The following is a 25,120-nucleotide window of genomic DNA, read 5'->3' on the forward strand; positions in this document are numbered from 1 at the left end:
TTGGTCATTCCATATATAACCTACCAACATGTATATTTCATTGCAAAGACTAAAAATCATTCTGAATTTAAGATGAGATTCCAATAACAAGGATAAACATAAGGGAAATTTTGTCAGAAAAGTGGAAGAACAGAAAGATGATGTCTGATATGCATATTTGAAAGTTGATTAAGTTGAAGTAGCTGTATATAAAAAGAAACATAAATCTGTTTGTGGAGGAAGATATCAGTTTGTTCATGAGATTCTACCAGCTATACACTAGAATGAACAACTGAGCCATGTGGCTGCTTGTGAGGAGAGTATCTGTCTGCTTTGCAGCAACCCTTTAAGTACTGGAATACTGTGATGAGGTCCTCCCTGAACCTTCTCTTCTCCAGCGAGAAAAGACCTAACTCCGTCAGTGTTTCCTTACAGGGCAGGCTCTCCAGCCCTTTAATCATCTTTGTGGCCCTCTTTTGGACCCTCTCCAGTCTACCCACATTCTTGAATTGCGGGGACCAGAAGTGCATACAGTACTCCAGGTGTGGCCTGACAAGCCCTGAGTAGAGTGGGATGAGCTCTATTATGGCTAGAAATGCACTTGCAATTGCAGCCCAGGAATTGATTTGCCTTCGTTACTGCAGTGACACGTTCAACCGGTTGTCCACTAGGAACTCCATGTCCTTTTCAGCCAGGCCCCAGCCACACAGAATGTAGCCACACAGTCCTGTATTGGGCTCTTTGGCTTATTGGGCTTCTTTTGTCCCAGGCATAGGACTTTGCAATTGTCTTTGTAAAACTTCATACGTCATACTTGAGAAAAAATAATTCAAATGTTGCATTTTTTCACTCTGTGAGTATTCATTTGCGGGGAAACCAACAAACAAACAAACAAAAATAGACAGTGTGCCTGAAAAAAACCTACTATATCTCTACAGCAGTTTATTTCAAAAGAATATACAACATATGACAAAATAAGTTCTATTTTATAACCAGTAGAAAAGAAAATCTCTGAAAGGATTTTTTAATGTTTGTTCATGCTCAGATGCATGGCAAAAGTTGATACTATCTCTAATTCTGTTTTAAACTCTCTCTTTAATGAGAGCTTTTCATTTCACTCCTGCAGATCAAATCATGACATTCTATGAGAAACCAGGCAGTTCAATTTTCAATATTTCTCTGAAAATACCATCTGCTGTTTAAACCTTATATAAACATACATATCATTACTTATCCTTTGTTCTCAATATTAACATTTCATTTGATGAAATCTAATGCAATCCAGAAAAAGCTGAACAATGTGCATATAGTTATTCTAATTTTCTTAATTACTTATTACATGGTTTCAGAACAACTTTCTTAAATTATATAAACCCAGAATTACCATATGTCATTAGTCTATAGATCATTGCTATTCCTTTTCAAAATTAGACACATAACTTAATGTGTTGAAATCTACATTCCTAATAAGCTGAACACTTACAGACAGGATGAGGTAGTAAGAATAAATTGAATCTCAGCAACCACAATGAATAGGAAATCATGCTGAAGTTAGTGTTTACAGAAATCCTAAATCAGTGAAAGTTTATTTGGCATCTCTGTTCTACTCCAACAGTAACTTCTATATAAAATGAGTCTCTTAAAGCTCAAGTTATATTTTTGGGCACATTCACTGAAAACCCTTTGTGATGTGCTGCTCTGCAGACAGGAGGTCTCCTGACAGACCAAGTAGCCTCAACAGTGGTTGAAGATATCAAGATTTGTAATATTCCCTTTTAATCCAGGGGCAGCAGAGGGTAATTCTATCTGGAAGTCTGCAGTAGCAAAGAATATTGTTTTTTGTTTCCATTTGCAGTAACAATAATTTCTAATAATGAAGGAAAGCACAGTTAGTTCACTACATTATATGTAGAAATTATTAAATTAATGAAGTGAAATTTCTAAACTTGGAACTTAATGGGCTAGAAATTCCAAATGATTTTTATTATCTACATTAGAAAATACACACATGTAATTTACTGTGTTCTAAACCTCCTATGTCTATGTGATTTGCAATGGTTGTTCAATTCTAGTTTATGGTAAAATGTCCACTAGTTCCCTTACCTCCTTTAGGGACCTAGGGCTGAGAACCCAGTGTGACCTTCACTGCTATCTCAGTCTTGAATAACTTTCTCACCAGCAAACTTTTGGATCAGCCTCTAATGGTTCCCGCACCTTATGATGTAGATGGACAAAACTGAGGGCTGGCAGTCCAAAATAATTAATCACCTTTGCATTCAGTGTCTTTTCAGGCATATAAATGACAACTAAGAGCTCTTTCCCCCAGTAGACTTGCACCCTGAGTTCTGCACAAAATATTACTTCTTTCCCAGCAGCTGGCTAATGTTATCCATAGACTTGCTTCTTTTACCTCAATCGTATTTAATTAGTTTTCTTCTATGTTGGCCGTGCTAGGATTTATTTTCAAACTACAAGTTTTGAGGTGTAGTGGGCTGACCCCAGACAGCAACCGAGCACTCACCAGACACTCTCTCTTCCCCTCCAGTGGGATGGAGGAGAGAATCAGAGGAGCAAAAGTACCAAAAACTTGTCAGTCAAGATGAACTCAGTTTCATAATTGAAGAAAAAAAAAAAAAAAAGGGAAAGAAAAACCCAACACCCCCAAATCCCTCACAAACAAGAAACAAGTGATGCAAAGGCGATCACTTACCACCTCTAACAAATAGACCAATACCCAACCAGTCTTCAAGCAATGACTCCTTTGGAAAAACTACACCCCAATTTTATTGACAAACATGATGTCATATGGTATGGAATATCTCTTTGATCAGTTCAGGTCAGCTCTCCTGGCCGTGTTCCTTCCCAGCTTTTTGCCATCCCTATTCTGCTTGCTGGGGATAGGGCAGAGTGAGAAACAGAGAAGGTCTTGACACGGTGCAAGCACTACTCAGCAATAGGCAAAATACGTGTTGAGTTGTCAACACTGTTTTAGTCACAAATCTAGAACACAGCACAATACAGGCTACCATGAAGAAAATTAACTCCATCCCAGCCAGACCAAGGCAATGTAGACTATCAACAGTGTGGATTATATACCTTAAAGTATTACATATGCAAATAAATACTGAACTTCTGAGACAATAACGGAAAATCTGTAGGAGTAATAGCCGTATTAGTAGGAATATATACATACTGCATACTATATTTGCAGAGATATGCTGTCACTTACAACAATTCTCAGACCTTTATAACGCTCTTCATGCATCAGTCCCAAAGCACTTTACATAGCATACAAATAATAAAATGGATCCTCAGGCAAATATCAAACTGACTTACATGGACAAAGATTACTCACAGAGCTTTCTGAGTTGTATAGCAGTAAAAAAAGCAAAGAATTAAAACTTAAGTCCTTCATAGGAACTATCTACTATAAGCATGTCTGAATTAAAGTTTTAGTCTAGACCAGGAGGAAGCTTTTGAAGTAATCTCCTTATTATTGGCCCCTATTAAAACTACTTCAGTTCATTGTGAAGCACTGTCTTTGCATAGGAACTGGATTTCTTTCAGAGGAAATCAAAGTGGAAGACGTATTGCAAAAGTGCACTGAATGCACAAGTGGGCTTTCAGTCCATGGGACCAAACTAAAGCTACTCTGAAGTATATTCTGTATACCTTAAGATGTATACAGTGTGGCATTTATACCCTCCGTAACAACTTTTTTGTTCTACACATCAACTCCTTTTCATCCACATTAATTTCAAAAGTGGCTGTAGACTATGCCACTAACAATAATAACACACTGCAGATAATTTAAGCTAACTATATCTTACTTATACTTTTAAAGTATTTTCTAGAATCTCTCTGCCTTCCTCCCTCCCTCACACACATATACACAATCACACCTCCCTGTTTTCTTGAACTGAGAACAGCAAAAGGCTCAAAATACTTTCAATCCCTACAGTTAACATTTTATCAGAACACATATGTTATAAAAAAAGAATGAGAAAAGTAGGGATAACTCTTTGATTGAAGTAATTAAATATGAAACTTTCCTTTTCCCACTGTGCCATTGCAATGACTTCACTTCTTCTATTGCTTCTTCTAGTCTAACTATTTCCAGTAGCTTGCTGGGCTGAATAAACTTCACAGAATTCCCTTTCTGGGTTTGTAGGAAAGTTTCTTTTGTTACCTCTGAGGTTTGTCTTTGGTCTGTTCTCTAATTGCAGACAGACTCCTGCTCCTTTGAGAGTCTTCAAAGCTGCATGGCAATCATCTCTTTCATTTCCAGTTTTCTCTCTCTGGCACTTCAGACATCTCTTCCCAACCACACACAGGCACATACACAAATCTGAAGATGATCAGTTGTCTTTAAGGAGAAGGAAATTTCCCCTTTCCTCTCATCATTGAGCCAGAATAGACCAGTCAGGGCAAGGTAAAAACAAAGTCTTTTGAATTACTGTGCAATTCACAGTGTTTTGTTTTGCTATACTTGGTTAAAAAAAATACATTATTTATACTGCAAAATAGAAGCTTACAAATGAAATTATTCTTTCATCCTTTTTGAGAAGTCTCAGATAAAAGACATACAGGTCAACACAGTTGACCTTAACTTAAGCAAATTAGAGAAAGGTGAATAGCACAAAGGAAAACCTGTTAAATAGGAAGAAAAACAAGTTATCACTGTTTCTAACAAACCCAGAAGGTATTTACAGTAGATCTGAGAAAACTGTAGAAGTATTTAACTAAAATCACTCATTACATCTTTTTAACTCTCTCAAAAGTAAGACTGTTTGTTTTAGCTTCTAGCTACATTACAGTCAGTGGCAGTATAATTATCACCATTAAACAATATCTTTCTTGAACTCTAAGAATGTATGGCAGTAAAAAGTCATGAATATATGATGTTAGGAATTAACTATTTGATGACAATACTCTTAAAGTCATGGCTGATCTCTAAGGAGTATTTCAGTGGAATTCAGTCTATGAGAAGGGTCCCAAGTCATGGGATTCAGACTGCTGTATTTTCAGCATTTCATGGCATTCTCTCTTTCTGACTCCTCTGTCTCCATGTGGATTCCAAAAATGTTTCATTTTTGTCAAGATTTCTGGTACTAAGGCCATTGTGTAATAAACGTTTTGAAAGTGTCAGGGCCCTGAGGGTATTCAAACGCCTGACTGTCCCTGGTCAACTCCCCTGGAGCTCCCTCCACCTCACACATGACCCTGTACTACATTGCAGCCCCCCATGGTTGTCAGTCCCTCAGCATTGTGACAGCAAGATGTGGTGGAGGTCAGGGATCACCTTTCTTTCTCCAGTCTATGTGCAATTCTTTCTGTGGAAGGAATGACTCCAGAAGTAAGGGGTCTTCATTGCAAAAGAGAGATGTCTAGAGTGAGTGTGGAATATATTTTTATGAGTGGCATGGAGAGGGTGGGCAGGGATGGACCTTCACTTTGTCTTCCAGGGCAAGAACTAAAAAGCATCAAATACAGTTGGTAGGAGTCAGGTCCAAACCAGAAGGTGGTAGTTCATTGAAGGTAGCTGTCTCATGTAAAGCTGTGCTAAAGAATATCATGAATACTGACAGTCCGCTTGGGTTCAGCTCTCCAAGCCTTTGAAAATAGTGGAAGGCAGAAAGGATATCAGGAGATGTATCTTGTAGAATTGCTTTTGTCTTACTGTTCTTCATGCCTTTGTATACAGCTATTCTCAAAAGCAAGATACTGAACAAGATCCACCTTTGGTTTGACCCAGTATATGGACGTTCTGATGTTCTCTACCTCATACAGTTAAACATTACACCTTTTGTTGAACTATGACAAATTAATATGCAGTGGTATCTTAAAACTTCAGATGTGTTCTTTTAGAAGATACTCTATTTTTTTTATTTTTCTTTTTTTAAATCTTAAAAATGAAAAAAAAACCAAAACCACTAAGGGATAATAAAAAAACCACAAAGTGTCTGATTCTTAACAGCATGTCATAATGGAAAGCTCAGATCTAGATGCAAACTCCAGCATTAATCAGCAGTGCTGCACAGATGAAAAGCTGCTGAAAATAATATTGCTATTCTGTAAATAATCTGTTATTTTGCGTAGTGTTAACATATATAGATGGTAACTGATAAGTTCATTAATATATATACACACTTCCAAGGGAGTTAATCCTGTTAGGTGCTGAACGTCTTCATTCTGTTCTAATATATTAAAAAATGAAGAGATTAATCATCTCATATGGAAAATACATACATCAAATGCATGTTGAACTATTAATATTTCACAAATTTGTAGTTAGTGTATTTAATGAGAAAGTTGTATTACATTAAATGAACACAGTCCAGGACAAATACAAAGAAGATTTGAGTTATTTCTTGTAACTTATAAAATGTACGCATCAATCTATACCACATGTTACACACAGGGAAATACTGATATTTGTATGCTAATTAATTGCAGAACTGCTGGTAAAATCCCAGCTGTTTGCCTGCCTTGTAGAATTTAGAACTGCCATCAATCACCTTCTTTCCTTTCAAAACATTGCATTTAAATGACATTTTCTCTATATTTTGCATTATTCTTGTGTTTTGCCATGTGACAGCACTAATATTTTTTTGTTTTCCGTATCCCTCAGTTCTGTAAGTCAACCGTAACTGGAGATGGCACTAAATAAGTTAGACTGTAATTCTGAAAGTATGCAACAAATCCAAAGGATATTGTTTCTTGAATTAATAAAAAATGAGGCAAATGGAAATGGAATTCACAAAAAAGCCTTCAGTTCCACAAGTGTAGATTGAGAAAGAATGTTTTTTTGACATTGCTTACTTATATTCTCATTCTTTATTTCTGTTTTGAGGAAAAAAGAAATGCATTGCGCAAACATAAAATCAAATAGAAACTGAACAATCAAGACAACATAAGGTGGTTCATAGTTTATATAAGAGAAATAAATCATGCAATGCATTATTTAATTAGGAATGCATATATACCTGCCATTGATTCCATCAGATTTTGATAAAAGTCTTTCGGATCATCTTCTTTTACTCATTCTATTCAAAATCCTATCAGGTACAATGTACTTACCAGTCATTTTGAAAAGTACCCAGAGTGGCATTCTAACCAGCTACCAGAACACCCACCAGGTGTTTCATAAAATTCTGAAAGAGATTATTATTATTTCATGCCAACCAAAGTATCAGTAAAAAAATCATAGTTTCTCTAATAGTTCAGTAACTAAAGATGTCCTTCAGGCGTTTAGTATTTTTCAGGGAAATTCAGATTTTTGCAATACTAGAATAGCCAGTATGATTTTAGCCAGTACATGTGCCTTGGCTTCTGCCCGTATGGGAGGAGGTATGGGCCTGGGTGGTGGTGGGGTGGCCAGCATCAGTGTGGCCAGGGGCATGGCTCCCACCATACGGGTTTTGGTGTGGGCCTGTCTGGTGCTTGGGGGAGGCGGGGGGGCAGTGGGTTGTGTCTGCATTGTCTGTGAATGGTCCTGTGGGGTTTAAGTAGCAGCATCACAGGTCTCATAATACTCACTCCTGTACTGATATTTAATAAAAAAACACCCCTGCAATACATTCAGGAAAACCGACAACAAAATCACAACCATATTAAAGTAACATTCATTCTCTAAACAGTCCAAAGGTTTTCCATCCCCTAGTTCTGGTGGTGTCACTTTGTCATAATCATAGAATCATAGAGTCATAGAATCTTCATGGTTGGAAAGGACCTTTGAGATCATCGAGTCCAACCATACACACACAAAAAAAACCCCCAAAAAAACCCCAAAAAACACAACACCCCACAAACAAACAACCTGCAATCTCTGCCACTAGAGCATGCCCTGAAGTGCCACATCTAGACGCTTCTTAAACACCTCTAGGGATGGTGACTGAGCCACCTCCCTGGGCAGGCTGTTCCAGTGCCTGACCACTCTTTCAGTAAAGTAATTCTTCCTAATATCTAATCTAAACCTCCCCTGCCGCAACTTCAGACCATTTCCTCTGGTCCTGTCATTATTCACTTGGGAGAAGAGGCCAACACCCACCTCTCTCCAGCCTCCTTTCAGGTAGTTGTAGAGGGCAATGAGGTCTCCCCTCAGCCTCCTCTTCTCCAAGCTAAACAGGCTCTCATATGACCTGGTCTCCAGACCCCTCACCAGCCTGGTAGCTCTCCTTTGGACACGCTCCAGCACCTCAATGTCCCTCTTGTACAGTGGGGCCCAGAACTGAACATTAAAGGTCAACGTAAACCTTCCCTAGGTAAAACTGAAAGTGTAATTAGTAAAGGAATACGTCACTTGATGCTCAAGATATGCAGGTAGGACCGTTATCCAAGTAATAATTTTATACATCTGAAGGCCAATCCACAACAAAATAGCACACTTAAACCACTGCATCCAAACACAAAGAATAAATAAACCATGCAATATATTTGTCAAGTTAAGCAGCACTGCATCAATTAACTTCAAACAAAGTTCTCTAAAGGCATGATATAACATTTCACGTAAGAACGACATTATGTGAGCTGTGTGTTCTCCCTGAGCAAGCTGTAATTCAAACTATTCAGGCAACCTATTAGAGCTCTGGTCGAGATCTGTTTGAGCCCACATTGGGTGCCAATAAATCTGTTGTCGTTTAGGCCAGATCACCCAATGACAGATGACAGATACTCTCCCCCACCTCTCACTCCAAGGAGAGGAGGAGGAGAGATCAAGAGATTTATGAGTTTAGAAGGAACTAAACTACTTTAATGAAATATGACTAATAAAATAAAATGGAAATAATGAAAAAGATACAATATATACAAAAATGTATCAAGCTCCCAGGATGATGTCGCTGGGAGGCACTGAGGAAGTGCCAGACTGGAGTCAGCAATGGATAGGAATTGGATTCCAGAGCTGGAGTCAGGAACCCATGGATCAGGATCGAAGGGAGACGAACAGACAGGATCCTCCTTGGACATTGGCCATTGAAGAAAGAGGGCTGACCCTTTGATCCCTCAGCTTTTATACCAAGCCTGAGGCAGATGGGATGGAATACCCTGCTGGTCAGTTTTGGGTCACCTGTCCTGTTCACTCCTCCCTGCATGTGGGACCCCTCTATGCTTTTCCATTTCCAATCGTCCAGTGGGGCAAATAATGAAATTATCTGACCTTGGTTATTATAGCAATAAGTATAAGCAAGAGCATTTCTGCGTACCATTCCCTGGCACTAGCTGTAAATATTGGTCTTATCACTCTGAGAACGAACTGTTTTTTACATAATATGCTGTTAATTTCAGAGAGTTAGAAGAGGCTTAGTAAAAAGTGAAATTACTGAACAGAAAGTTGATTCTGTTCTTCCTCAAACCAGGACAGCTTCTTTACTTGTGTCAGGATTTTAAGGGAATACCAAACAACTTCTGACTTTTTCTGACTCATCTAAGTTCTGTAGCAGGTTATAACATTTCTCAGATACTAACTTGCCCCCCAACCCCAGACAGATGCTTGTGCCAGTGTCAGAGGTTCAGAAGAGAGATTCAATGAGCTTGTAAGTTGTTCTTGCATGGTAATCATTGAGAGTTTTCTACAACACATTTCCCTAAAATGTTTGTTAGAACAGCTGGCAAGCTTTCCGCTGATGCCAGTGAGCATTTATAACAAATGGTGTTCAGGTACAGCTCAGGAGCTGCCATTCCCAGCTGATAATCTGGATGCAGTTACACTGCCTGAGTGAAGAAGAGTATTTAATGGAATGGACATAAGGACTTTGCCTGTTACCCTGTTGACACATTGGCAGAGAGCAGACCCAAACAAATTAGGCTGTAGATATGCACGTAGGACTGACTCACCTACTATAATTTATCCTATGCATAAACCTTATTGATAATATTTCTTGTGATTACTTTTTTTCAGGTGTTGGGCTGACAGAAAGTAATATGAAGAGAGGTCTCCGAACAACAGCGTAAGTTATGCTGAATTGCTGTGGTATGATTTCAAATGTTTAAGTTTTATCTTGTGTTGCTTGCCAAATTTTATAAAATGCAACAATTTATACACAGTCCTAGTATAATGAAAAACTATTCTGCATCTGTTGAAGGAAGCAAAAGAAATGCAGTTTAAGCTTTTTAAAAGGTTTTGTCTTCTTTCAAAGTATTGAGTTTTGTTTTAAATGTCACCATAAGAATTATATAATCAAAGAAAAAGATAATTGCTCACAATAAAGCAATGTTCAAATAAAGATTTTATAATAAATTCCTTATACAGTTCTACAATGAACTTGATGTGAATTTAAGTGAACAATATTAACTAGTATTGCTATTGTAATAAAACTAAAGCACTTCTGATACAAACAAGTTCTGCATCCTGCTTGTGAAAGACGAGATACTGAACAGTACAACTAGTGAGAATGTACTACTGGGTATAGGGTAATATATTATACTATAAGGTATAGGAAAATATACTGTACTACATTATCCTTTTGAGTCATAGGGTAAACTCCAAATACTTGAAATAACAAGTTGAAAGAAAAAAGAAAAGTCTTGAGTACATTTTTCTTCTTCAAGAAATTTCTACATTCCAAGACGCTATCACATTAAACATTAATTGGGATAAACAATATAAGGACTGTGACCCCTTATCCTGTTTTCAAAGGTTATTACTTATTTTTTAAAGATTGCGAGATTATATCTTTGGAACTAACAGGAATAGCAGTTACAGTAAATGGAAATTGGAGATTCTTTTCTGGTAACACAGTGAAAAATTTCAACTGCTCATAATTTCTTTCACCAGCATTTTACCCTTTTCTATGGAAAACTTTTAGATTCACTTCCAAATTATACAAATGAAGTTTTCATTTAAAACTAAGTATTGAAAAATAGAAATGCTTCTCGGGACTCCTATTGAGATGTATTTTAATTATCTGAGATGCTTTATATCCCCATTCCACAGCTTTAGAAAAGTTTATAGGAGAATGCATCTGCTATATTATGTCTTGTTATTTGTTTGGGTTTTGTTTTGTTTTGTTGTTTTTTTGTTTTGTTTTGTTTTGTTGGTTTTTTTGCTTTTCTGATTACTACACTGAATTTTTACGCAGTCCAATATGAATATCTGGTAAACAGAAGAAAATTGTGGCACCAATCTCTGAAGTGAGACCTCATAAAAAATATCAAGCCAGTATTCAAAAATGTTGTTGTATTGCTGAGGTGTTTAAGGACTTGATTTTCGTTTGTGTAACAGGTGGTGAATTAAAAATTTGGAAATCATTATCAATGTTTAGATGAGATTTTTTTTCTTAATGTGTTTTCTGGCCACAGCTAATCAAACAGTAAAATGAAAGATCAAGCTCCTATTATAAAATGGATGTTATTATAAGATGGATACTAAAGTCAGTATGGATGTTCCAATTCAAAGCAAAAGTCATATTCCTACAGAACTTTTAAAATGCAATGTATTTAACCCTGAAAACAAACTGTCATTTTGTTTCCATAGAAGACCAAATGTACTTTATAATTTCACGTAATTGTGTTCCAATTTGTTTTTGTCAGAAATAAAACTAATTGAGAGAAAATGCTATGCTTTAATTTCTAGACTATTTCTAAGAAATCTTACTAAACATAAAAATAACCCAATAAATCTGAACAGATGTTCTGTCTTAAAAACCATTATGAACATTAAACACAATTAAATGAGATTTTATTGTTTGCATTAATGTCTGAAGCCAAAAGTCCATATGAGTATCTTGTTTTCTTGACCTTCTATTAGTATATCATTCTATATTTTATATAGTCCCATTGTATTACCCCAATTTTCCCCTTTTCTAAGTTAACTCTCCCTTAAGAACACTTAGGCGTCTCTTAATTGTTTTTTTTCCTGTGTTCTGAATACCATGTTGTTGTGAGGCACATGAAGACCATTTTGCTCTCCAAATGATTTCTCTTTTCTGTTTTATACCACCTAGACCTGTGGAACTAGCCCTGCGGATGGTTCTATATATATGCAGTGTAAAGAGGAAGTGAGTGGAGATACTGTTAGGCCAAAATATAATTTAAAAACAAAATATAATTTAATCAAAATTTAAAGAAAATTGGAAACTTCTTTGTAGAGATTTTCCTTTTCCTTCTCCTTCACATTCCTTGTTTCCCATTATTAAGTTCATTTTCAAGAAAACATAATTTTAGTGAAGTCAATGGCAAAACTTCAAATCATCAATTGTATTGTAACAATAACAGCAATTATAATTTCTTCTACATTGTTTTACTCATTAAGACTTCATAGCTTGGTAAGGTTGTCTTGTTTCTTGAGCAAAAAAGGTCAAGATACACAATCTAGAGAAGGTTTTGTGAAACATTGCCATGCACTGAACCAGCTGTGATCTGAACAAACTCTACAGCAAGAAAAAGGATAGATACATCAAAGCAGTGCAGATCAATTTTCCTGGGCATAGCACACCATAAGCTAGTTTCTAGGACCTGAGCTAGTATTTCTGCTTTGTGCAGTACTGCACTATTTTGTTTGGTGTTATCTCTGCAGTCTAAATGCACTGCTGCAATTAAAGCTGTAAATAAGTGCCAGAAGTCTTTCCACTGCTGTAAATGACATCCTAAATAGAGCCTTAAAATAAGTGAAAGCACAATGACAGCATATGTAGGACAGTACGCAAAATATGTGGAGATTCTTAACCTTTTAAACATATTATTTGCATGTCTATTAAATGATATATATAATAATTATGTCAATTATCATAGAATCATATAATAATTTATTATGGAAGGGATCACAGGAAGTCATCTGTTCCAGCTGTCCACTCAAAGCAGGATCAACTTTAAGATCTGATCAAGATGCTTAAGGTCTTGTTTTGAGTATCTCCAGAAATTAATTTTTTGCAATCTGTCTTCACTAACCTAATAGATTGAAAGATAAAGATGAAACTATTTACTTTCACTACTATCAGTGCAAGCTTCTATAGGTGTAGGAATGACCCAAAGTAGCATTAAAGTTTCAGTGTTTAGACAGTAATGATTTATAGCAAATATTCTAATGCTTTTGAGATTTCTCTTACGCAATTTTAACTTCTATGTAACAATTACTGTGTGTGTGTTCTTCAGCTATTACTTTGACTACTTATAAATTATGTTTCAGGTCAAAAATCAAAACAATTTTTTTCTAGCTGTGCTTTAAATAATAAGGTGATGATATCTTAATATTTAAGAATTCATATCATTAATGTATTTTATGGAGATCCTTCAAATACTTTTTCAGTCATTATTGCCATTTGACAAGTTTTGTCTTGGATAAGTGATTCCCTGTATCAATAGTAAGCATCTTCACAATTGTCTTGTTTATCTTGTACTCTTTCCTGGTGTTTGTCCCAGTCCTAGTATGTTTGCTCAGAAAATTGTTTTCTAACAGTTATCCTAATTGCGCATAAAACATCTCAAGTCAGAAGATTTTTTATTTTTTTATTTCTACCTGAAATTTCATCTCATATACAAAAGCCAGGAAGGAGGATGAGCCAGAATGACACAATGGATGAGCTTATGTAATGTTGTCACTTAAATCTCAAGGAATAAAATGAAAGATGGATACTATAATTAAATTTTGTAATTACTAAACCTATCTGATATACCTATGAGCATAATATTAGGAAGTTGTGTCTATATATATCTAACTTTTCTAGTCCTTTATTTTATCCAGTTGTACTAAAGAAATGCAAATTCTAAGAGTGAAGAATAAAAGAAAAAAGAACTTTGATTTCTGTTTCCTGAGCTTTTGTAATTCCAGCATTTCTAAAACTCTAGAATGTTTTCTCATTTCTGAACTGAAGATAGAGAAAAAAATATGAGTTCCAAAGGATGCCAATATCTCTTTTATTTTTACTTCAGTGGGTTTTGCCCTAGTAAGCAATAATAGAACAAAATAAGATTAAAAAAAAAACCAATAAAAGAAAACCAAAACCAAACCAAACCAAAAGATACTTATCATGATGGACAAAATAAATACAAAGGAATGTAGACAGCCAAAAAAGTCTCTAAGAAATGCATATATTATATTTCTGTTTGTGTTTTGTTATTTTTGTCATGGAATTTTTGGTCTTCATTTTCTTCTAATTTTTTTAGAAATTCTTGTGTTAAACAAAACATTTTTTTCCCAACTTGTAGAAAGTATATAAACTGCTTCTTGCATTGAATTAAAACTGATACATGATACTTTTTGTTCAAAGAATATCTTTTGGGTTGGAAACAGGGATTTACCACTGCTTCTATTGCCACCCTTGCTTTGTATCAACTGGTCCCCTCAGCTTGGTGTCATCTGTAAATTTGACCTCAACAAATCTTACTCCCTCTGCCCAATCCACCGTCACTGGTTCTGTTTATAGCATATAACCTTCACATCGTTATGAAACTGCAATCAAGAACAATTCTCTTGTTATACATTATTTATTCTTAGAGAATATTTAAAAAAAAAGAAAAAAAAAAAGCCTCATGCCCTTAGAGAGCTCAAGGGATCAGATCAGCTTAGGAAAGACCTGGGCCAGTCAGGGTATTATGTCTGGATCCAGGGAAAGAATCTCTATGGTTCCTTTCAGGTACTTGGTAAGACCATTGTACTCTGGGAGAGCTAAGGTACATTCTAAAGTATTGTCACATTATACATATTAAAAGTAAAGAAATAATTCAATTCTACTTTAAAGACCATGATGCATAATGTCAGTGTCACCTAACTAGCTTTCTTAATCTTTCACAACCATTTCCTTTGGAACTTACAAACTTTTATTGAAACTGTAGGTCTCTCTAAGACCTTAGCCAAATGAATATCATTTTAAGAAAGTTAATTCACTAACCTAAATGAAGGACACTCAGATATTAGAAGCTAATAAAAATGTAATAGAAATGGAGTAGGTAGGAAGCTATTTGTGTCACAGAACTGAATAACGTATTGCATACTTTTGTTGTCACTGGGTGTTTTAACTAAAACTGCCAAAATTTCCATACCTAAATTTCACACTAGAAATAACCAGAACCATTTTTGTTTATCCTTTCAGATAGTTAATTTGAATTAATATGATATCAATGACTTTATTTTTGTTACTAACTTTATAAATGCTTTCATTAACGCCTCTCCAGAAAAAGCTGAAATCACACAAGGTCTTATCAGTTGCATGCTAGACTTTGCTAATACACCAAATAATATAGGTGTTCCATTTTTATGAAATATGTTGTATATCTAGTATTGGTTTTAGTCCCAAAGCAGAATCCTAATTCTGTACCAAGTGTCTGGAATACAGAGTGCAGAGGGAATTTCGCACACAAAACAACAACGGTACTGAGCAGTGAACTGTCACTGGAAGCAGATAAGTGTTTATAGCCCTTCAATATGAAAAGTCAGGGGCATTGTTACATCCTGGGAACTTAATCCAGAGTCACAGGGAGATTACTGAAGGCCTGAATTCACGAATAACCTCTGAAGATAATCCCTTAAAGTTCGCCCTCCAACATGTATATTTCTCATAACTTCATAAAGTTTCAGCTAGGTATTTTTCATTTCTTTTACTCTAACTTCACTGCTTCACACTCTTTTTCTCTGGAGACTGGAAGTTCTTGTTTTCCATTATAAATCGAAAGAACCTTTCTTCAGCTATGTATGTTCAAATAATGTATCCTTTTAGTAGTTTGGGGGTTTTGTCTTTTTTTTTTTCTTTTACATTTTTTATTTCCTCCTGTTGTGAAACTTTTGAATGGTATTAGATTAGATTCTGGAAGTTATTTCTTTTTTCACAGTTTTACTTAATGCATTTCTCATTTTAAGTGTTCATGTTTTTAAAATATTCATTTTTTCTGTAATACCTGCTTGAAATTTTAAACAAGATTAAAATATCCACACCTAACACTGTTTCTCAGTAGCTGGTTTATGAATATATTATAACTGTACAACATACTTCATTATTAGCAATGGCTTCTGTCAGTTTTCAAGAACATTTTAAAATAACCAATAATCATTTTTGTATTCTGCTGCCAAAAATTGGTATGTTTGACAAGTCTTAAAATTTCCCATCTGAGGGAATTATCAGCCTATTCTTATGTTTTTAAAAGCATAACATTAACATGAAGGAGTCTAACATGATTATGATGAAGTACATAATTACTTGCTTAATTACATATCATATTATCGTAGGTGAGGTTAACTTGATGGAGTAGTCCAGCAGTTTCAACTCACTGAATGTAGTTTAGGCTTTTTACCCGGTGATGAGGCTGAGAACCAAGAGCTGAGTTGATAGTCATATGAAGAAACAAAAAAACCGTAACCCCCTTTTGGTTGTCATTGCAATGGAAAAAAGTGCTTGGTGAGGAAGTAAGATGTTACTACACCTTAAAAAGCTGAGAGAGGTTCAGGAAACCCTGTGAATCAAATGCAGGAACCCAAACAGGGTTGAGTTACCTTATTGCGGCCTTTCAATACTTAATGGAAGCTCATAAGAAAGATGAAGACAGACATTTTAGCAGGGCCTGTTGTGATAAGACAAGGGGTAATAGTTTTAAACTGAAAGAGAGTAGATTTAGACTAGATATTAGGAAGAAATCTTTTAACAATGAGGGTGGTGAAACACTGGAAGAGGTTGCCCAGAGAGGTGGTAGGTGTCCCACCCTCGGAAACATTCAAGGTCAAGTTGGACAGGGCTCTGAGCAACCTGATCTGGTTGAAGATGCCCCTGCCTATTGCGGGGGGGCTGGACTACGGGGACCTTTAAAGGTCCCTTCCCACTCACACTGTTCTATGATTCTATTATTCTATGATTCTATGAGTTTGATTGTGGAAATGATAGAAAGTGGAATGACTGAGATCAAGAACATGAAAATGGGGCATAGACCTGTAAAGAAGCAGTCAATTTTTAGGTTTCTTACTTTAATTTCAAAATTTTAGTTCATAAATCCAGTACTTAGTGACCAAACTGGAAAATATCTACATTTTCTAGCTGCTTTATCTGCCTTGATCTATCTATGCTGCTGTGCTAGCCCTTTCTGAGGACTTCCCTTCTCAGGGAACTGCAGGTGGGAATGTCAGAACGTGACCAAATCACTCAAACCAGATTTTTCTATACAAAGACCACAGGCCTATAGCATCTTATTTGTTGTGTGTGTGTTTGCTCTCATTGAAGCATTTTTATCGTGTTCAGCCTGGAAAGCCATAATAATTTTCATAAGGCCCTGCCTGACTCATTTCATTAATCAAGTTACATCCACACCTTATTAGTGAAACAGAATTGAAAAAGGCCTTATAACAAGGGCTACCTAGTTCTGTTTGCAGTATTTGTTGTAGTTTTTCCAATACCTTTGATCACATCTGCTAACCTACACAAGGCAGGTTACCTAGCCCATACATCTACTTATAAAGCAGCCCTCTTTCTTTGTCTAAAACTCAAGATCTAGGATATATTTACAAAACCAGAAGGATCCTCCAACTTCTTCTCACTCACTGTTTGACTCTGAACCAGGACGCACTCACCTTTATAAGCATGTTTTGGAGTAAAGAGAACTCAGCAGGTTGAATGGCTTGAAGCCTAAGACATACAGGAAAAACAGGACAGACACTATTCCGTTGTGTTTGTGACAGTCATCGGGAATACAGGAAGCCTGATTTGGTCTTTTTTTTTTTCTTTTGAATGAGAAGGTGCATACATTATTCTTGGAATTTACCCCAACACACATACACAAGCTACTGTTGCCAAAAACCAAGCATCTTTTCTCTCCTCCCCTCGTTTGTCCAGAAATAGAACCGTAACTCAAGACATACGTCAAACAAAATAACTTTTAGAGTCCCAATGTCCCTTTAGCCTTCAAAAGCTATTTTGGCTACTGAGTTGATTCCCACCCATCCCCTTCCCATTTTGGATTAGTCTGAAATTAAATTCAGAATACTGTTAGAGGCAGAAGGAAGCAAAAAAAAAAAAAAAAAGTTGGTAGTCAAACGAATATAATTTTTAGTGAGATCTTGCATTTATTATTATTATTATTATTATTATTATTATTATTATTATTATTATTATTATTATTATTATTATTATTATTATTATTACCTGGAAACAAGATCTTATATTGTCTTTCTAAGAAGTTCATAGTACAAGTAGAAAAGAAAAATACTTCCAACAGTCTTGATTAGAAATCTAAGGCACATAACTAGAGACTTCTCCTCTCTTGTGCTTCATTTGTAAGGCATGAATATCCACCTGTCACATGTGTTAAGAAAACAAACAAGGAATATATATTGATGATTTTTCAAGTAGGTGCAAATGTTTCAGGTTCATGTCCATCACTTTTGTGTGGACATTGAGGGCAAACCAGATTACTGAATGGAGTCTTCTGGGCAGTGAGACGTTTCCAAATAACAAAAAACCCTCAAAAGCAATAAGATTCTTAGTTACCATCATCTTTTTCCCCCCATAATTTGCAGTTAGTTTTGACAAAATTTATATTTTATACACTCTTTCACCAGAGCAGTATTGTCATAAATTACTAAAACTTATCAAGCCTAAGTCATACAAATTAAAGAATGCTTTTAATTTAGAACAAGCTCAATAACTAAATATGGTCATGCTTCACACCACTGGAGAATTACAATAATACAGGCTCTTCAGGAAGGTCAGGTGGATAAGAGAGTATGGGGAGTTGCCCTGTATGTGAGAGAGCACTAAGAATGCATGGAGCTCTGCCTTGGGACAGGTCAGGAGTCAGCTGAGAGCTTACGGGTCTAGATTAGCAGGCAAATCAACGTGGGTGTTGTTGTAGGGTGTACCTGCAATAAAGCTCCTGATTAGGAAGAAATAGTAAATGAAACCTGCTTTAAACAACAGAAGGAAGCCTCACATTTACAGCTCCTGGTCCTTATGGGACATTTTTACAACGCTGAAATTTGCTGGAAGGACTGCATATGAGTGTACAAGCAATCTACAAATGCATTGCATTGAATGCATTGCATCTGCAGTGCATTGATGACAACTTCCTGAAAAAGTTGATCAGGGAGCCAAAAAGGAAAGATTCTCTGCTGAACCTGGTACTTACAAATGAGGAAAATCTGGTTGTGGATTGATATCCAGGGGCAGCCTTGGCTGCAGACCATAAGATGGTGAAGTTGATGATCCTGAGAGCAGGGAGCAGTGCAAAAAGCAGGACCACAACCCTGTATTTCAGGAGAGCAGACTTTAATCTCTTCAGAGGTCTTCTAGAAGAACCCCATTAAATGCGGTGCTGGAGAGAAGATGGGTCCAGGAGAGCTGATTGATATTCGAGGATGACCTCCTCGAAGCTGAAGCTCCATCCCAACAAGTAGGAAATCAAGCAAAGACGGCAGGAGTCCTGTATGGATGAACAAGGAGTTCCTGACAAAATTCAAACATAAAAAGAAAGCGCACAGGAGGCATAAATAGGGAGAGTTAACATGGGAAGAATACAGAGACACTGCCCAATTGTGCTGCAATTGGGTTAGTAAAGCCGAGGCCCACCTAGAATTGAACCTGGCAAGGGATTTGAAGGGAAACAAGAAAGAATTCTACAGGTACTTAAACAGCAAAAGAAAGACTAAGGAAAATATAGTTTCACTGCTGAAAAGAGCAGGGAACCTAATGACAAAGGACATGGAAAAGGCCAAGGCACTGAATGCTTTCTTTGACTCAGTCTTTTGGTAATATCAGCCTTCAGGAGTCCCAGGCCACTGAAACAAGAGGAAAAGTCTGGAGCAAGGAAAAGTCTGGAGCAAGGAATACTTACCTTTTAGAGATAAGGATGAATTCCTTAAAGAAAATGATGAGTTGCACCCACAGGTGATGAGGGAGATGGTTGATAATTGATGTCATTATAAGACCACTCAATTGTCTTTGAAAGCTCATGGCAAAAGGGAGAAGTTCCTGCAGATTGGAAGACAGCAAATGTCTCCTATCTTCATGAAGGGCAAAAAGGAATATCCAGAGATCAGGGCAGTCAGCCTCAGGTCAGTTCCCAGGATAGTGATAGAACAACTAACCCTGTAAAATATTTCCAAATACATGAAAGACCGTGAAGTGATTAAGAGTAGTCAGCATGGGTTTATGAAGGGGAAATCATGTTTAACCAACTTGGTTACCTTCTACACTGAGGTGATGTGGCTCACCCCTCATCTTGGTGGATGAGGGGAGAGCAGTGTTTTTTTGTTTACCTTGACTTTAGTAAGGCTTTTGACTGCTCTTCCACAACAACCTTACAGACAAACTAGCAAAGGTTAAGTTAGACAAGTGAACTGAGGTGGACTGAAAGCTGGCTAAAAGGCTGAGGGCAGAGGGTTGTGATCAGTGTCACAGATTCTAGTTGGAGGCCAGTCATCCGTGGTGTACCCGATGGGTCAATACTGGGGCCAGTGCTTTTTAGCCTCTTTGCTGACCACCAGTACAATGGGGCATACTACACCCTCAACAGATTTTCAGACAGTATAAAACCGGGAAGAGTTGTTGATAAACCAGGTGTTTGTGCTGCCATTCAGAGGAATCTCAAAAGGCTGAAGAAATTATCTGACAGAAACCTCATGAAGTTCAACAAGGGGAAAAGCAAAGTCCTGTACCTGGGGAGGAACAACCCCTGGTCCAGTACACACTTGGGCTGACCAAGATGGAAGGCAGCTCTGCAGAGAAGGACATGGGGCTCCTTGTGCACAATAAGCTGATTGTGTGTCAGCATTACAGCCTCGAGGCAAATACCAACAGCTTCCTGGGCTGCATTAGGAAGAAGGTTGAGGGAGGTGATCCCTTTTCCCTCTACTGCCCTAGTGAGGCCACATCTGGAGTGCTGGATCCAGGACTGGGCAGATAGGTTCCTTTTTCTTCACTTGCAGTCTTTAAAGGTTGTACGACCCATGCCAGAAGTGCTTGCATATTGCTTAGAGATTAAGTAATCCACCTGAATGTTATACAGCTTGATATCTAAAATCTGTAACAATAAAATAATACGCAGTAGTGTATTACTGTAACTAACAGAATAAATATGTTGTCCAGTTAGATAAACTCTCTCCATTTTAACACAAACAAATGGGTAATGTTGTAATTTATATGATGCACATTCTGAACTGAAGAAAGTCTGTAAAATTCCACAAGAGTCAATGGATTTATGTGGATTTGCATTAACTGAAAATCTTGCTATGAAAGGACTAGCACTTTATGCATGAATATATATCTACACTACATTTTCAGACTCACTGAAAAAGTTGATTCTTCCATGAGCATGTTCATCCTAAGGCAACAGCAGGGTTGTGGGGTTTTTGTTTTGGTTTGGTTTGGTTTGGGTTTTTTTGTTGTGGGGTTTTTTTTTTGTTTTTTTTTTTTCAGTCAGGCCAACTTACCCTGCTGTCTGAGGAAACCAGCTGAACACTAAGCTCACTAGCACACTGAGTACTAGCCTTTGTCCTTCTGTTCATAAATAGACTGAAAACATGGGTGACTCCTGGAATGCACTCTTTTTGTATTTACTTCCCCTGTGTCAAAGTAAAAGGCAACAGGCAAAATATCTTTGGAAAGGGACCTATTTTTCTAACTTCGGAATAAATAAATATATAAAACTCCAGGTTTTCCAACTTTTTCCATTTATTTAAAAACATCACAACGCACAAATCGTTAATCATTACAATCATTAAGATTTCTATTTTTCTCCCTGTAAAATAGAAGCCACGATATGCGGCTGAAGTGATAATTGCATCATTTACATACTGTGAAATGCTGTGTAGAACTACCCAATTCTTTTGTCATATGAAAGAAAATTGCACGATTAAGACAGGAAATGGTATTTATTGAAATATTTGTAAGAAAAATGTATTGACACTGAGACTTATATGTCATGTCGATATCTAAGAATACATAAGGGCTTAAACGTGACTTTTTATTTAACATGGAGAAGTTGAGTATACAAAAGGAAAGATGGTTTAAATTCTGTTACGGTTTGGATGTTTGTTTTGCTTTCTATATTCTGAATGCTGCCTCATGGGCAAGATTTTTAGATTTTTTCTCTTTTTAACTCTTGGCATGCATTCTATATATATATTGCATGATTCTGGCCTACTGGTACCACAAGGATTTTGACAGCTTTCTAAGTTGTCTCCTTTGGGGCAAATTGTGCTCCTGTCCTTGGATTTCTTGTGGCCAAAGGAAAGTAATCTAGTAGTTTCTAAGCAGCAGAATGGGCTATAGGAAAAAATGTTGGATATATTTAAAATTAAGCATTTTGTTTACGCAGAATGAAGCTTATACCAAAACCTAAAAACAGACACTACAGAAAATATAAGGTCAAGAATCAAGAGTGGAAGACTCCAACTTTTGGATTAGATCAGGCAAATTACTAGACTTTTCACCTAGAAAAAAAAAATGGTAAAAATGCGTATCTAAAATGCACTAGTTTGCCTTCTGTATGTAGAGATATATTCTTTAGCTAAAAGTTTATTCTTGTCTTTTTGGATAGCAAAAACCTTGGCACAGATGTCTCACAGGCTTATAAGTGGGGCATACATTAGCGTAGGGCTCAGTTCATATAAATATACAGACTCTTTCTTGTAAATAATGCTACTTATAAGTAATGATATTTAGGAGATATTCCACTACTAACACCTTTTCCCTGATGTCAGAATTTAAATACATAAAACCCTCTGGAATTTGAAGATGTTCCTTGTTACCTTGCTATAAAGCACCTGTTTTTTTTTTTTTTCTCCTAAAAAAACACCTAATTTTTGAAGAGCATTATGTTTAAGTTTTTCATCTGTAGTAGTTTCAGAATCATCTTCCAATAATGTCTCATAGAAAAATCAGAAAAAGCAGCGGCTTATAAAAATTTTGAACTCAATTGAGTATGCAAATTATTAACTGGATGAAAGGGGAGTGGAGTAGGGAGTCATCTTGTTTTATGAGAACACTGAAGTACAGCCTAAAATAGGAAGCTGCTATTATTCTCTCTATTAAGCATATAATACATGAAAGGAATGAAAAGGGGGAATCATGATGATCCTCACAATTGGGTTATTCACTTTGGGAGATATTTATTTTTATTACTTATTAATACATTCACTACATTTCAGTGACTGTTTCTGATGAAAGAGTAGAGAATTTTTTTTCCACTACAGAATCTGGGTTTTTTTTCCCTTGTTTTTTTTTTTTTTTTCCTTCTCCTTAAGACTCACTCAGATGAAATAGTTCAATGCCAGGGTTTTCGGTAAAATCTCTTTTATAACTTCTTAAATTTCACCAGGCACTGTATAAATTATTTTTCCCCTTGGTAGATAAATAAAATTTTGAATAGATTTTTTTTTTGTTTGGACAATTTACACACACGAACTAAATCTGTACTTTCTTGCTGAGTGGACTGTATGATGGGAAAAGCACATTTATCTCTGTAAGTAGGGTGAAAATAATTGATTGGTTTAACTTTGGTTTTTATATAGTTTTATATTTCCAAAATGACACTTCACTAACCATTGCAATCCTGGTATATGCTATCAGAAACAAATAGTTAATTTGTGTGTGAGCAGGTGATGCATATCCAGAAAGCTTTTATTCATTAGTACAAAATTCACTCTGTATGTATATTTGTAAAGTGGAGAAAAACGTAGCCTTCTAGTGCCAAAAAAAAAAAAAAAAAAGAAAAGAAATATAAAGACTTATAAAGACCTCTGGAATAATTACTTTTTATCAATCAAAATCATTGTCCAGAAATCAGAATCACGTTGGGAAGTTACAGAAGTTCATCCTTAAGCCTTGTAGCAACAACTGGGCTCCAGGACACACCACCACATGTAATAATGTGATATAGCTTCAGGATCAGCAAGGTGTAAAGTCATACATAACCTCCTGGTGACAAAGGTCAGGCAAGGACTAAGGACCTGGAGTTAAATACAGCCCCTGTGGCAATGGGCAGAGGGTGCATGGCTGGAGTTCCTAGGTGTGGTTTCTCATTGTCTTTTTTTACAATGTTGTGATTCTCCCAGCAGTCCGATCCAGACTTACACAGTTGCATTACATCAGAGCTGTCCTTGAACACCAGTAGCCAAAACTCTGTCAGTGAACAGCATTTGCAGAGCAGGATTACAGAGAAAGACCTTTACAGCTTGGTCAGGGCAATCAGGCCCTGTTGGTACATTCAGGGCTCTGACAGATTATCCATTAGCGTTGAAAATTGTGTAAAATGTAGGATAGGGCATTTCACTGTCCTTTCTTATCCCGGACCGTATATGTTTCTATTGGACTGGCAAAGAATTGCCTGTGCATAGGTGATCATTGCTATTTTGTTTTTGTTTCATTAGAATGATACTTTGCTATTAGAGCAGTGAAAACGTCAGAGTTCACCACTGATGAATATAGAATGATAGAATCATAGAATGGTTTGGGTTAGAAGGGACCTTAAAGATCACCTGGTCTTGAACACTTCCACGGATGAAGCATCTACAACTTCCCTGGGCAACCTGTTCCAGTGCCTCACCACCCTCACAATAAAGAATTTCTTCCTAATATCCTATCTAAATCTACCCTCTTTCAGTTTGAAACCGCTACCCCTCATCCTATCATTACACTCTCTGATAAAAAGTCCCTCCCCATCCTTCCTGAAGGCCCCCTTTGGGTACTGTCAGGCTGCTATAAGGTCTCCCCAGAGCCTTCTCTTCTCCAGGCTGAATAACCCCAACTCTCCCAGCCTGTCCTCATAGCATAGCTGCTCCAGCCCTATGAACATCTTCATGGCCCTCCGCTGGACCCGTTCCAACAGGTCCATGTCCTTCTTATGTTGAGGACTCCAGAGCTGCATGCAATACTCCAGGTGGTGTCTCATGAGGGTGGAGTAGAAGGGCAGAATCACCTCCCTTGACCTGCTGGCCATACTTCTTTTGATGCAGCCCAGGATGCGGTTGGCTTTCTAGGCTGCAAGCGGGCATTGCCGGCTCATGTTGAGCTTCTCGTCCACCAGCACTCCCAAGTCCTTCTCCTCGGGATGCTCTCAATCCGTTTTCTGCCCAGCCTGTATTTGTGCCTGGGATTGCCCTGACCCAGTTGCAGGACCTTGCACTTGGCCTGGCTGAACCTTATGAGGTTCGCATGGGCCTACCTCTCAAGCTTGTCCAGGTCGCTCTGAATGGCATCCCTTCCCTCCAGCGTGTCAACCACGCCACACA

Source organism: Chroicocephalus ridibundus, chromosome 1 (assembly GCF_963924245.1).
Source record: "Chroicocephalus ridibundus chromosome 1, bChrRid1.1, whole genome shotgun sequence".
Classification (NCBI taxonomy): Eukaryota; Metazoa; Chordata; class Aves; order Charadriiformes; family Laridae; genus Chroicocephalus; species Chroicocephalus ridibundus.